Source organism: Semicossyphus pulcher, unplaced genomic scaffold, assembly GCF_022749685.1.
Source record: "Semicossyphus pulcher isolate SPU_LCO1_2020_fin unplaced genomic scaffold, fSemPul1.0.p SCAF_5, whole genome shotgun sequence".
In the NCBI taxonomy this organism is placed as follows: domain Eukaryota; kingdom Metazoa; phylum Chordata; class Actinopteri; order Labriformes; family Labridae; genus Semicossyphus; species Semicossyphus pulcher.
The window spans coordinates 28,076,829-28,089,877 of NW_027211726.1; the positions used below are offsets into that span (position 1 = coordinate 28,076,829).

Genomic DNA, 13,049 nt, shown 5'->3' on the forward strand with positions numbered 1-13,049 from the left:
TATTTTATTATGTGATTACTGTGTTCATTATACCCAGCAAACTTGCTCTATAATGGAATAAGAACTCAGAGTGGTTGCTGTGGGACTGGATGTTTTATAGGGCTTTTCCATTCACTCTCTCCGCTTTCTGTATGTGTCTCTCTGCCTCTCTCGCTCATTTAGTCAAGGCGGGAGTTTACAGGAACAGCAGGCAGGCAGGGCCTTGTCACACCGCGGAGCAACACAGGAATGTATTGTATGCGTTAGAAAGACAGGACAGCTGGGTCAAAATAGTGCACTAAGTTCCCTAAACCTGGCTTACGGCTGTTGAACCGCGTTATATTTACTGTCCCGTGAAAAGACAATCAAAAAGATCTAGTACAGTTGTTTTACGCGGGGTTACTTGTTAAGATACGTGTCGTTTTGTGCTGTAAAACAAGAGTCACATACACGCACACACAAGTGAGCCGCGGAGGAATCCTTAAGGTTGCCAGTGAGTGCTGCGGCGCTGAAAGCACACACAGTAAATTGAGGCTCCGGCTTCGTGGAAAACCCGGACTGGAGTTTGATTTTAATCTGAATTAAAAACACATTTTAAAAGTGGTAAAATAAAAGAAGCAAGTACCATAGCGTTTTACACTGCCATACAAATATTTTATACAACTTGTGTCTGTAAAATCGTTCATATTTCCACAGAATCTGCTGTGTTTAGCCTCCGTGTGCTAATGAGCTGCCTGTGTATTGGAGGGAGCGGTTGCTGTACTATGACCTCTATCTAGACTTGACAATCTCTGGCACAACTGTGAGAGCGCCAGACACCAGCTACACAGGGAGGGAAACTGGTTGTACTGGTGGTCAGTAAACTGGGACATCATTGTGGTAAGTATGGCCTGAAGGTCAGTTAGCAGTTCACATAATGTCACAAAATAGGGAGGTTTTCTTGTCTGAAATGACTGTTTCATACACCTTTGAAGAGTCTGCACAAGAGGGAGACATGTTGAAATATTAAAGGAAAAGTTAGCATGAAGTTAGCCTCCATGCAGTCTTTATAAGGCCTGTTATAAAAAAAACAAATATGTTACCATATGCTCTAAACGCAAGTGAATATTTCAAACAACACATCTTACTATTAGCTATGTTTTAAAAAAATATCAATGATAATATCTTAATTTCTCAAAATTGATGTGGTTTGTTTATTAATCCGCACCTAACGGCTTTTGACAGAGCTGGGATTTATTGTGTACCCAATTTTCCTCATCATGAATGGGGGTAATCTTTCAAAAACATTTGTATTTGAAATATGATACATAGATATTGCTTTGTCACTTTATTTGTGTATGTTTCAATATGTGACTTTGCTGATTAGGTAATGCTTTTAGTTTTCTGCGGTTGCTGTGCTGCAGCAGTTTTATTTCATATAAAATGAAGTCTTATGGGCAAATCGGAGTGTAAGCTGTTCTTTTGGCATGTTCCAAACATGTTTATATGCATGCCAGGTTGTTTAGACACGCATATGAAAAAACTGGAGCCAGTTTGGCTGAAGAGCATGTTGAAGGCCAGGTCTGTGTGACCTGAGACATGTTTAGATCTAATGTATCTAGACGGTGGCCCTCATCCTGTACAATCTCTCCAGTCTGTCTGCCCTGGAATGCTGCCACTGACAGAGACTCTTCCCTGGAACAACAGGGAATTATTTGGAAAGGGTGGCAAAATCAACACACCGTCTGTCGATTATCCCCCTGCTATTTTGGGTCCTTTGGCTCTGCTGTGTGTTCAGAGCATCAAAGACCTGTCGGAGACGTCGGCCTAAAGGGAGGCGATGCACAGTTTAATCAAACATTTGGGTGCCTCTGTGTTCAGTGTCATGTGCCACCGTTTCAAAGACAGTACATATTAAGAAAAACAATGGGGAGATATCAGCCCGTTTGGAGCGAGGAATCTATGCGCATGTGCCCGTTCCCAATGTTTTTAATGTCAAGAATCTAAATTGAGGTGCATTTGGTTGAAATGCAACCAAGAACATTTTTTGGCACATTCAAAAGAGATAAAAATCCTTTCTTATATTTCTGCACAATCCCTTTTACCCCCGGGATGAATTGTGATCCTGTAGCCAGTAAAATATACCAAAATATACATTTCAATTTGCCAGATTGCATTAATATGAGAGGCTACTGATGGCCCAGGACTTATCAGTGTCACAGACACAGCATGTGTCATGACATTTGATAAAGGATCTGGAGGAAATGTTAGTATCTTCACTGTGCTGCTGTTTTGATTTTGACTCCATCACTCAGAGCGTTTGTTATTGGGACTGTATGTCTCCCTGGCCCGATAATACCCTCACTCTACCCAGGCCTTTTCTTGACTGTGACGTCTGGTTGACACAAAGTGCTGCCACACGGATGGGGGTTCACCCATCCCTTGAAAGCCCAGCTGTCAGTGGTTACATAATAGCAGAGCCTTGTTGGGCTCGCCGGACGGCTTTGTGCGCCTGTCACTGAATGTGATTGTGGGTAAGATTAAGCGGCGGGTGAGAAGCCACAGCTAAGGGGTTCCTACCTGGTCTCCAGCTGAGACGACAGAACAAACAGAATCAGAGGTTTTGGAGAGAGCTTTAATGTGGCTCAGCAAGAATCGTATCCCTTTTTCACACCGCGCATTGTGTTGATGAACAGTGTTTCTTGCTTACATGCTTGATGTTTGACAAAGATCTGCAAGTGAAAAGCTCAGCTGCATGGGTGGCCGACGAACTGATCACCCAGAAGTGATATATTTGGACAAAAGACATTAACTAGATGCTATTTTTACGTGGATTCAAAGCTGCAATACAATTTCTCTGCACAGATTCAAAAACCAAAGGCTGTGCTGAATTTCTGTAGCCCACAGCAGCAATCAATAAGTGCTTATGAAATATCATGTAACGTAATGAATTCACCCAAAAGGAAAAAAACACACATTTGAAATCCCAACTCAGGAGCTAAGACAAGGACATGCCAGTGATTCCAGTAAACATGATTTAATAATAAATGTATTATTGAGCTTGAAACCATAAAAATCATGGATAGTGGGTGGTGTGGTGGGGGTAAAAGGGGGGGTTGCCAATTTATTGTAGAGAGACCTGATTTCCCCAGGGCTTGTGTTGTTAATTCAGTGTATTATAGCACTGTTTATCCAAAGAGGGGGCGGGAGCTGCTTGAATAGGGGTGCTGTCCTCTTGGAGGAGTTGATCCCAGAGAGACGGTCAGGTCCGGTCGGCCCAGGTTCAGTGATGTCTGCTGGTCTGAATCCTCTGAGCGCTCCATCAGCGCGCAAACCTGATGAGACTCTGCGTCCTCCTCCGTCTCCTTCTTCCTGTCAGTCCAGACCAGCTTTTTCCTCTCTCCGCTGCTTATAACAGAGCCAAGCCTTACATTAAATCTGTGTTTCTGCATAACCGGCCTTGTATGTTTTTTTCTCTCAGTCTGCTGGGCCCTCTTCTGTCTCTCTTCCCCTTGCAGTGGAAATAGCGCAAGCCAAGCCTCCCAGTGCCTCACTATCAGTGCATTCGGCACAGCCTGAATTCTTCCAACACAACAGCAAACAAACAGTGTTGCAAAAGGGGGGTGGGGGGGGGACTGTGTACAGCACGACAGTGCCATTTAAAACTGTGGCTATGGAAACCCCTCTGTCTTCCCCCTTAATATGTGTTTACGTTGCTGGGTTTGAGTGACAGATAAAGGCTCACTGGGGGAAGAGCCTCTTTTAAAATGCATTGTCTCCAGCTCCTCCTCCCTCCTTTTTTATTTTCTCTTAAAATAGGGCCTCTCTGGCAGGTTAAAATGAGCCAGAATAAATTACTTTAGCTATATTTTGCGCTTCTTTCCCTACTCTCTTGATTTGTACTGTTGCAGGACAGAAATGGCTCTCCTCAGTGCCTGAAATTAAACATTGCTGTTGTCCCTGACCATGTTCCTAGAGCCCCTTTTATTGTAACAGCCTCAGTGAGGATTGCGTATGTGGCGCCTGCTGCTATCAAAAGAGGGATATCAAAACCTATTGGAGAGGCATGTAGCCAAAACCTTCAGTACGAAGGTTCATAGTAAAGACAGACGAGTTATTGTGTGTTTAATTAAGTTTCCCTCACGAGTTATATTGAGAATGAAAGTAAATATTCAGGATATCAGGGACACTTTTTTCTTCTTCTTTCACTGATGCTATTTATCCATATGATTAAAGCTTTTTTCTTCTATTCATATTCATATTTATGTCAAATCCAAACATTAAGCTGAGGCTAAAAGTGGCTTCAGGCACAGTATTTTGCATCTTTGATGTATGTTTTCAATTGATCATCGTTTTTGCATTTTTCATCTCAAGCAGAGACTGAGAGCTTTTTAATGAATCATTTTCAGTTTGTAATGCTTCTGTAACCTAATGCTAAGTTGTGTTTGGGCCAGTTGTCTGGAGGAGACAAGCCATACTACAGAGACACATGCCAAACAAAACCCTTGGTTGGCACTATGATGTGGGCATCATGCCTTTGCCAGCCTTCACTCTGTAGGGCCTGTGCCAACCTTTTATAAATGCCCTATTTGGCAAGAGCTGTGCCCAGCAGTGTCTCTTAAGGTTCTGGTTCAAATACCCTCTTCAAATGTGAACCTGATCCAAATCCTAAATGATCCAAATGATGCGTTCCAAATTGTAAGCTCTCATATCATATTCAGAGGAAAACCGTGGATTATGTTTTATCAACTCGACTGGCAACAGATGGAGAAAAACTGGAAAGTCATATGCACAGCCTCGTTTTTCTTTATTGTCACACATTATAGTAGATTTTGTTCGTTAATCTCAGCATCCTCCGCCCTCTCCACGCATGGAGAAAAAGGTGGCAGCTGCAGCACATCAGCGTTCATGGTTTGTTTTCTCAGCATTCAGCTTGGAGGTGTGTCACCCAGAATTACAGCAAAAGAGCAATTACTGCTGAATGTCCTCTCTTTCATCAGCATTTCAATGCAAAGATCTGAGATCCCCACCCCTATCTGCAACCTTGCCCCTCAGCCCTCAAGCCAATAATCAGCCCCAAAGAATAGTTCTTACCCCCCAAAGCCTTGTAGTCCCCTATCTGGCAGCCTCCCCACAGAGTCAAGATAAAGTTTTGTTTTCACAGTTGACTGGTGGGTGGTGCTGGGCCCCCTCCACCCCCTTGCCTGGTGTCCTAGCATGGATGCAAAAGATCATTCCTGAAGTGTGCCGCCACACATGGAGACCATTGCCTTAAGTAGGTGCCCCGTCTCCCCATATACATGCCCTCCCACGACACCCGTTCTGTCCTGATGTTGTCTGCTTGCAATGATTTTGTTTTATAGGCCAAAGTTTGTTCCACATTTTTCTTGACAGTTAACGTTTGAGTTTATCCTCCTCTAAAGAGAACTCTCTTGCTGTTTCAACATCAACTCCACCGCCGATCTCATATCACTGCTATGCTAATGTATTCTTCTTTTATTTTTTTTTCCAATTTCGCTCTCTCGTTGCCCTTTGTAAGTTAAGGCACTCATGCTTGAAACAGCACAAACATCAGCCCCCATCAGAGGGAAGAGTTCAGGCACAACAAAAGGCGCGTCTGTAAACAATAGGGTAAAAAGAGTGGGACAAGAAAATGATTCAGCTGGTAACAGCTGAAATACATCCAATTTCAATATATGAGAAGATTGGTCTCTTGAGCATCTCTGGGGCCCAGGGAGTGAATTACATGGGCCGTTTTTCAATATAATGCCTTGCATCAACATACTGATATTACACACAGAAAATGGTTTCCCCATAAAATGCTCCTTTGGTTTCTACACAGAATCTATTTTCTGTGCTGGATAAGTACAGCTGCTTGCAATTCTTTTTTCACCTCCCTCCATTTGCGTCCAATTCATCTTCTCAGCCTGCCACAGTTCATATTGATATATGCTCAGGGGCTGTTCTGTAACAGGTAACTTAATCACTCCGTCTTCAATGTGTCAATTTCGTCCATCTCTCTGCCAGCCCTCTGTGCTGTTCATCACGTCTGCATTACAGTTAGCTATTTCACCTCAAAACAAGCGCAGGTCCCCTGACTGCCACCATTGATTGCAAACCCATGGCTTCTGAATCACTAATTCAAACATGCATATTTGGTTCAATTATAGTTTTAAATATTCATAGCCCAGTCTATCTTTCTATCCTGAATGTGCTGCATGAGCAGAATCTAAAGGCCCAGTCTATCATCCAAACCTAACGGTGGGCAGCATCTAAGTGTAGCGTTTTATGTAGCGAGTTTTATGTAGTGTCAAAATGTAGCAAGTATATTCTAAGTGAGTCATTCAAAGCCACCTAAAGCCATAAAAGTGCTTTTATATGCATTTTTGTGAACACTAGACAAAGTTTATGTAAATGTAAATTGTTTGAAATTAAGTAAATTACATATAAAATAATCACTTAACATAATCATATAGAGCGTATTGTTATTGAAGTGGTATTGCAGGTCATTCTGTGTCCATTCCTACTGTTTTTATTTTACAATGTCAATAACAAATAAACATTTTATTGCATCTTATTATCAACACAAACTGGGCAGGACCAGTTAAGTGATTGGCCCTTTTGTCTTGATTGACACACAAAGACCATCTTGAAATAAACACGTTAAAAAGGTAGATATTCTGATAAAAAGGAAACAATTTATTAAACTGAGCTTTCTTTATAAAGATTTATGAAATCATTTCACAATTTTATGTTACTATGACATTTTTTCTATTTATTAATATAACAGTGCTGAAGTTGGAGAGTTTAAGACAAAGGAAGGTACAGTATGTAGCCTAGCTCATTAGCTGTGTCTCGCCATCCAATTAATATAAACCCTCCTCTAAGGGATTATATCGGTGGTCGACAAGGCCAATCGCGCTGTTATAGTCTGAACGACAGAAATGCACTGCAAATGAATCTACGGGATGACAGGTGCCAAACCCGTCAAGAAAACAACCGCGCAACCGTCTTCCCTGTTCTCAAACTGAGCTCTGTTGGTCTCTGACTGTATAACCGCTTTTCCACTGGTCAAACAAACAGCTAACACCCGGCTTTTTTGCTTAATGGGAAAGGCTTCAATCAGCATTCAGACCCGGGTCAAATGACTCTGCAGTGAAGCCGGGTTAACAGACAATCGGCATCTATAAGCTGGTCTTCCCGGCTCTTAAAAACCTGCGTCAACATGCTTATTGCGTGGGAAAAGGGTATATGGTAGCGGCCTAGCCATGGCTTCCGCTGTGGGCAAAATAACCGCGAACTCCCAAAGCCCCTGTGGTAGTTGAGATAACGCCAACACTTTACTGTGCTCGGTGCCCAATACTGGTCACAGCTAACAGAAGCTACAATTAGCGTTTACTTAAGCAAAGCTATCTGTTGAAGGAAACCATTTCTTTGCCCATGTTATAAAGTTGTGTTTCTGCACAGCAGTCAGTGGTACATGAAAAACAGAGACACGCCGCTCTAGCGGCGTGTCTCGTCTCCCTCTCTATCTCCCGTCAATAATAAACCTGTCACACTGAGCGCCCCCTACAGGCCTGGAGCACTTCCGTGTTGTGTTGAATAGATATGGATCGTTTTTCTTTTGCATGTGTTTTCTGGGTTTGTGTGTTTTTGACCTTGCATCGTTTCTGTATTTGCAGCCCGTTTCTTCTAATGGACATCATTTGGGCCGTTGCAGCACGATGGCCCTTGTCAGCCACCGTAGAATACTGACTGACCCAAACAATAGTTATAAGTTTATATGAAGTGGATTACTCATCTGTGCCAATTATTTGTCTCAAATATATCTTTTGGAACTCTTCTATCTTTCTAGCTGATTGGTCCAATTAGCTTTGAGAGCTTTTTCTCCATCATCAGTAGCGCCTTAAAGTTAAACATCACAAAATAATAATAAACCTTTGTTTATATAGAGAAAGAGATGGATAAAGACGCTTTTAGAGCGATTGTGACAAACTTGCTCTCATGTTTTTGTCCTGCTAGCTTGTTAGCTGTAATGTTGCCAGCTTGCACAGGTTATAAGATATAAGGACTTTGTCTTTTTCTAGTGTGGCTGTCCCTCAAGACTTCTTCGGGAAGTATTATAATAGATTTCCTTTGATAGCTCTAAAAGCTAAGATTTTTATATCTAAAACTAAAGAGAACATTTGTTTTTTGAGTGGGCCTGGTTGTGTTTTCCCTGTAAGACCGCTGAACAGTCTTTTTCTTCTCTTTATTTTGGCTCTATCTCGCAGCTGAAACGCTGACAACTTGCTCTGTGTGATTTATAGGGATGGGACTGTTTGTCAGTCGAGTAGAAGCGCACATACTGGGCTCTGTGACCCATAGTGGAGCAGTTCCCAGTATGCTCGCAGTGATGAGTTCCCTTACTACAGAGACGATTCCCCGCACGGTTTCTTTTCATCCCCACTGAAAAGAGAGCGAGCACTTCTCTGTCCTTGCAGGGTGGACACCGTAATTTTGAGTGCTCTTAACCTTGCCTGGCTTTGTTGAGATCGGGGGTCCTTCCTTCACTTCACTTGAACACTCTGAGAGAAAATGGTGTGTTTAGAATTCAGCAGAGATGACTGTGTGGACTTCATGAATTTTACAGATTTTTGAAAAAAAAATGCCCCCTAGCAAATTATCAAGCCCCACACACAAGAAAGGTAGATAAAAGTGCCCCAGTGTAACCTGAATATGTCCTATCAGCTTTGATTTGAAAGCCTGTCATGGGGCATTCAGGTCCCCTAGTCTATTTTCACCTGAGGAACAGAGAGGGTTTCACTTCTTGGGAGAGAATAATACAAGGAGAGAGGAGCCACTGATTGAATGTCTGCTAAGCAGTTCTGTTGAACTGTGGCTCCTGAAAAGTTTGATCCCATTTGATCAAATCAGGTGAGAACAATGGCTAGAAGATTAATCTGAAATATGACCGTATAGGGCAGCGGATATCTCCACAAGTGCTCTTTAATATCTTTTCTATCAAGGCTGTATGTTTGGATTAACCGTATACAAAGGCCCTGACTGTGAAGCCAATATGAAACTGATTGTCTACATTTATTAAGGAGCCCTGGAGGAAACCATGCAGGGCTTTTTTATTGCACATGCCTCACTGCTGCACTGTTTACAAAGTGGTGGGTGTGTGTTTGTCAGGTGTAAGTTTAAACGGCAGGCTCCGCACACTCACAGCGTCTGGGAACGAGCCGGATGCCCATTGCACTTCGCAAAGTGGCACTTCCTTCCTCTACACACTCCAGACTATGCGTCGGACGGCTGCCTGGCAACCATTTGGACAGGACCCAACTGTTGTGTTTGTGTGTGTTGTTTAAGTGAGTGTGTGTGGCCAGGACAACGTCACTGTGGGATCGCCGCTGATGTTTGGCACAGGTATGCATTAATGACGGACTCTTGACAGCCATAAACTCGACATTATTGTCAGGTGTGAGCTGTGTTTGGCTGTTGCGCACGTGGGTTTATGTGTGTGTGTGTCTGAATTCAACTCCACTTGTTAGGAAATTCCACGCCACATTATTGGGTTGTCTTGGTGATTGTATGGCTCCATTCCCAGACTGGATCCCAAGGGATTAAAATAAAAGAAAAACTCCTGAATGATCAGTCATCAGTTAACTCGCTCAACAAGAGTGACACTTTCACTGTTCAAAGCCGAGATTAATTGAAGAAAGTTACAACATTAAAAATGCATATTTAGGAATATCAAAGGCTTACATAAATTAACAGAAATAGAATATTTTGGCTTAGTTAAGTTAGTAAAATATTTATGACTCCAGCCTGTCCACTGAAACTTGTGTTTTGCATTTATAACTAGAATTGATGACATGAATAATGAACTCCCCCTAACTCTTTGCATCTTTAAATGCAGCTTTTCAACAGCTTTTATTGTTTCTTTTCCTTCCTTTTAATTAAACCCAGTTATCAATTTAATAATGATTACAAGAGAAGAGAGCCGCTGGATGAAGTCCAAGCTGCTGCCTTGGTGACGGCCGGGGAAGCCGCGGCATCAGGCCGAAGGTGATGCATCACGGTCATCCTTGCAGGGAGGTGGTGGTGGGCTGCAAGTAAACACTCTTAAATCATCATCCTCGGACAGATGGGGGGTGTCACATGACCCCCCAACCCACCATCTCCTCTTCCTGTCCCTCAACACACCAAGAGACAAATGTGACAAAGTCCAGATAGCATTTGTGCAACAATCTGGAAGTAAGTTTTGTTCGTTTCGTTTGTTTGAATGATCCCAGTTAGACTGAAGAACAGGCATGGCGCACAATGATATGAGATCATGTGGGAGGTGTGAATCTTATTCTATAAGAGCCAGACCGGATTATATCAGAGAATTGCTGTGGCAGGTTTTCATGGTAACACCTTTTCGTCAAGTCATTCTTTGTTATAGTTACAATTGTAATATAGAACGTAAACTACTTGGGGGGGTGGGGGGCTTTATCTCATTCAGCTTCCACTATTTCAGAATAAAAGACTCATATCACTTTCAACAATGCAAGTGTCCTTATTAATTCTGTGTTATGGAGGTCGTCATGCTTGCTGCTGAGCTTGTCTGGACAGGCAGCATAGCATTTTAGAGAACACCATATCCTTGTAAAACAAGAGTCGCATAAATAAATGCATGACACTCTTAGCTGCACAAGAGGTCTTTAGCATCATGTTGTTCCTCTCCCACAGAGATTTAACATACCATATGATCTTAGTGCTTTTAAGTCACTTTGCAGCTACACAGAAGCCATGCAAGCGGCTCAACTACAAATAAATATTTTTCAAGGTGAGTGCTGAAAATACAGCACATTTTGAAGCTACTTCTAAAATAAGACCAGGAAAAACAGCGCATAGAAAGCAGATTATAGTGCTGTTTTTAAAGATATGAAAGAGTGAAGAAGAAAGACTGCACCCCTTCATAATAAACAGCAAGTTTATGCTAAAAAAGAAAAAGAAGCTCCCTACCCCCTCCTCCCTTACAGCCTAGTCTCTGCGCTTTCTGCTCAAACACACACACACACACACACACACACACACACACACACACACACACACACTCCTCCCTTAGCCTATATAAGCAGACAGCAGCTGAGCTGACCCCCTCCACCCCGCATACTCGCCTTTATTAAACATACAAAAGGTGTTTGTGCATCTTTAAAATACACGTGGATATTTTTGTTGGTTTCTAAGTTAAACTTTAAGTAAAAGAGGATCTCTTTTCAACGAACAGAGTGAGCAATGTGAGCAGAAAGCCCCGCATTGTAGAGAGAAAGGGCTGAGCAGAGCAGAGAGCTGCTGCTTCCCATCCCCCACATTCACATAGCAAAGTTCTGCTGCTTTTGCAAGCGGTGATGCTGCCTTCACATACTCCAGCCGAGGCTCGTAAACGCACAATGTCGCAGCACTCGACCCTTTCTGGTCGTACATTAAACACTTGAATCTTTTACATTCGTAGGAATTTGTTTTGTCCGGTTTTTGCTTATTTTTAGTGCATCTCAGAGCTAATTTATCAAATCAAAAGTAAAAAACAGAAAAGCTAAATGGCACATAATCTTTCCATATGAACTAATATAAACAATGTTTTGTGTACTGTATTCCACTATATTCATTTTATTTTTCAGGAACTGTGTGAATAAGGTGTTGATTAATAAAAAATAGAATACATTAGGCACTTTTAAATATTTCCATGAGCATATCTTGTTGTGGAATAGGCCTATTTCAGTTGTACACATGGCACTGTTTTACTTAATGGCATCAATATGTTCGTATTATAATCTATATTCTTTATAATCTTTGTTATTTCATTGTTGTTTGCTACTAGTGAAACCCCTGATGTTACCTTTTATTTCACATCAGTGTCTACTGTCATTTGTATGTATGGTTGTTGAGATTCCACCGGCTGCAATTACTCATAAATATCACATTGGCAACTAAGGGAGGCCGTCGGGGACATTTCAGACTTTCCTTCTCCAAATAGACTTTCAATGTTACATTGAGCGAATCTTTGTTTTCTGACTCAGAGCTTGATTCTCAAAATTCCGACGGGACTTGGAGGCAGCATGAAGGCTGCTGCTGCTAGGAGAGCGCGAGGCAGGCAGGCAGAGAGCACGAAGAAAGGGGGTGGGGAGAGAGAGAGAGAGTGGTAGAGAGACATAGGTTGTCTGTTCCTATTAATTGTATAGAGGGACTTTATGCTTTCTCCAAATCTCTTTCCGTTCTCGTGTGTTGGCGTGAGATTTGACTTTTAACAGATAACGTGATGTGGCCTATACAGTGTCACTTTTCCACCATCAGTGTTTCTCTTTTTTGTATCTTCACTTCCTGCTCTGTGACTGGCTCAGTCCATCCCCCATCCTTCTTCCTTTTCTGTCCTCTCTCTCTCACACATGCACACACAAACACACGCACACACTGCACAGACATGTACAGGTTGTGATTTTATGCTTTCCCCTACTTTCCTCTGCTATACTCTCTCCTCTCATTTGTTTTTGACGACACATGGGCACAGTATGGAAGCAGTCACTTCCACCCATTAGCCCACTCTAACAGAAGAAGCCTATTTTGTGCCAGTCCTTTAATGGGCTAATAAGATAAAGTGCACACATGAATGTTACAAAGAGGAACACACAGCTCATGCATGAAGCAATTTTAGTAATCAGAAGGGTTAAATAGTTATGGGTGACTTCAAGGCAGAGTACTATGATAAAGTATAGGACATTTTAATTGTTTAATACCTTTAAAATGTAGACGCAAAGTCTGTGGTATTTAGCAGTGTTAGACAGAAGCTGCGTATATAAAAGCCTGTGGTTATTTAAAACATATTTGAACTGAAGTTAAATATGTCAGACTGCCTTTGGCCATTGTTAAAGCCAGGGATGTAAAGCTGATGAAATACTTCTTAGGACAGAATCAGCTATTAAGCTGAGGTACATTCTGAGTGTATATCATAACAAATAGTATCATTATATTATACTACACTACACTATATTATACGATTATACTATATAATTGTAACTCTACCTTTATATTACATTTTTACTACTGACTTAAAATTACATATCATA

The 13,049-nt window shown here is 41.9% G+C and overlaps 1 protein-coding gene across 1 annotated transcript in view; it reads left to right on the forward strand.

Annotated features, from left to right (window-relative positions):
- Window positions 1-820: 820 nt before the first annotated feature.
- Window positions 821-13,049, forward strand: part of arid1ab (AT-rich interactive domain 1Ab) — a 79,161-nt gene continuing 66,932 nt past the window's right edge. The window contains exon 1 of the mRNA XM_069680913.1: window positions 821-858. The gene's annotated coding sequence lies outside the window, so the exon portion shown is untranslated. The remainder of the gene's footprint in view (window positions 859-13,049) is intronic.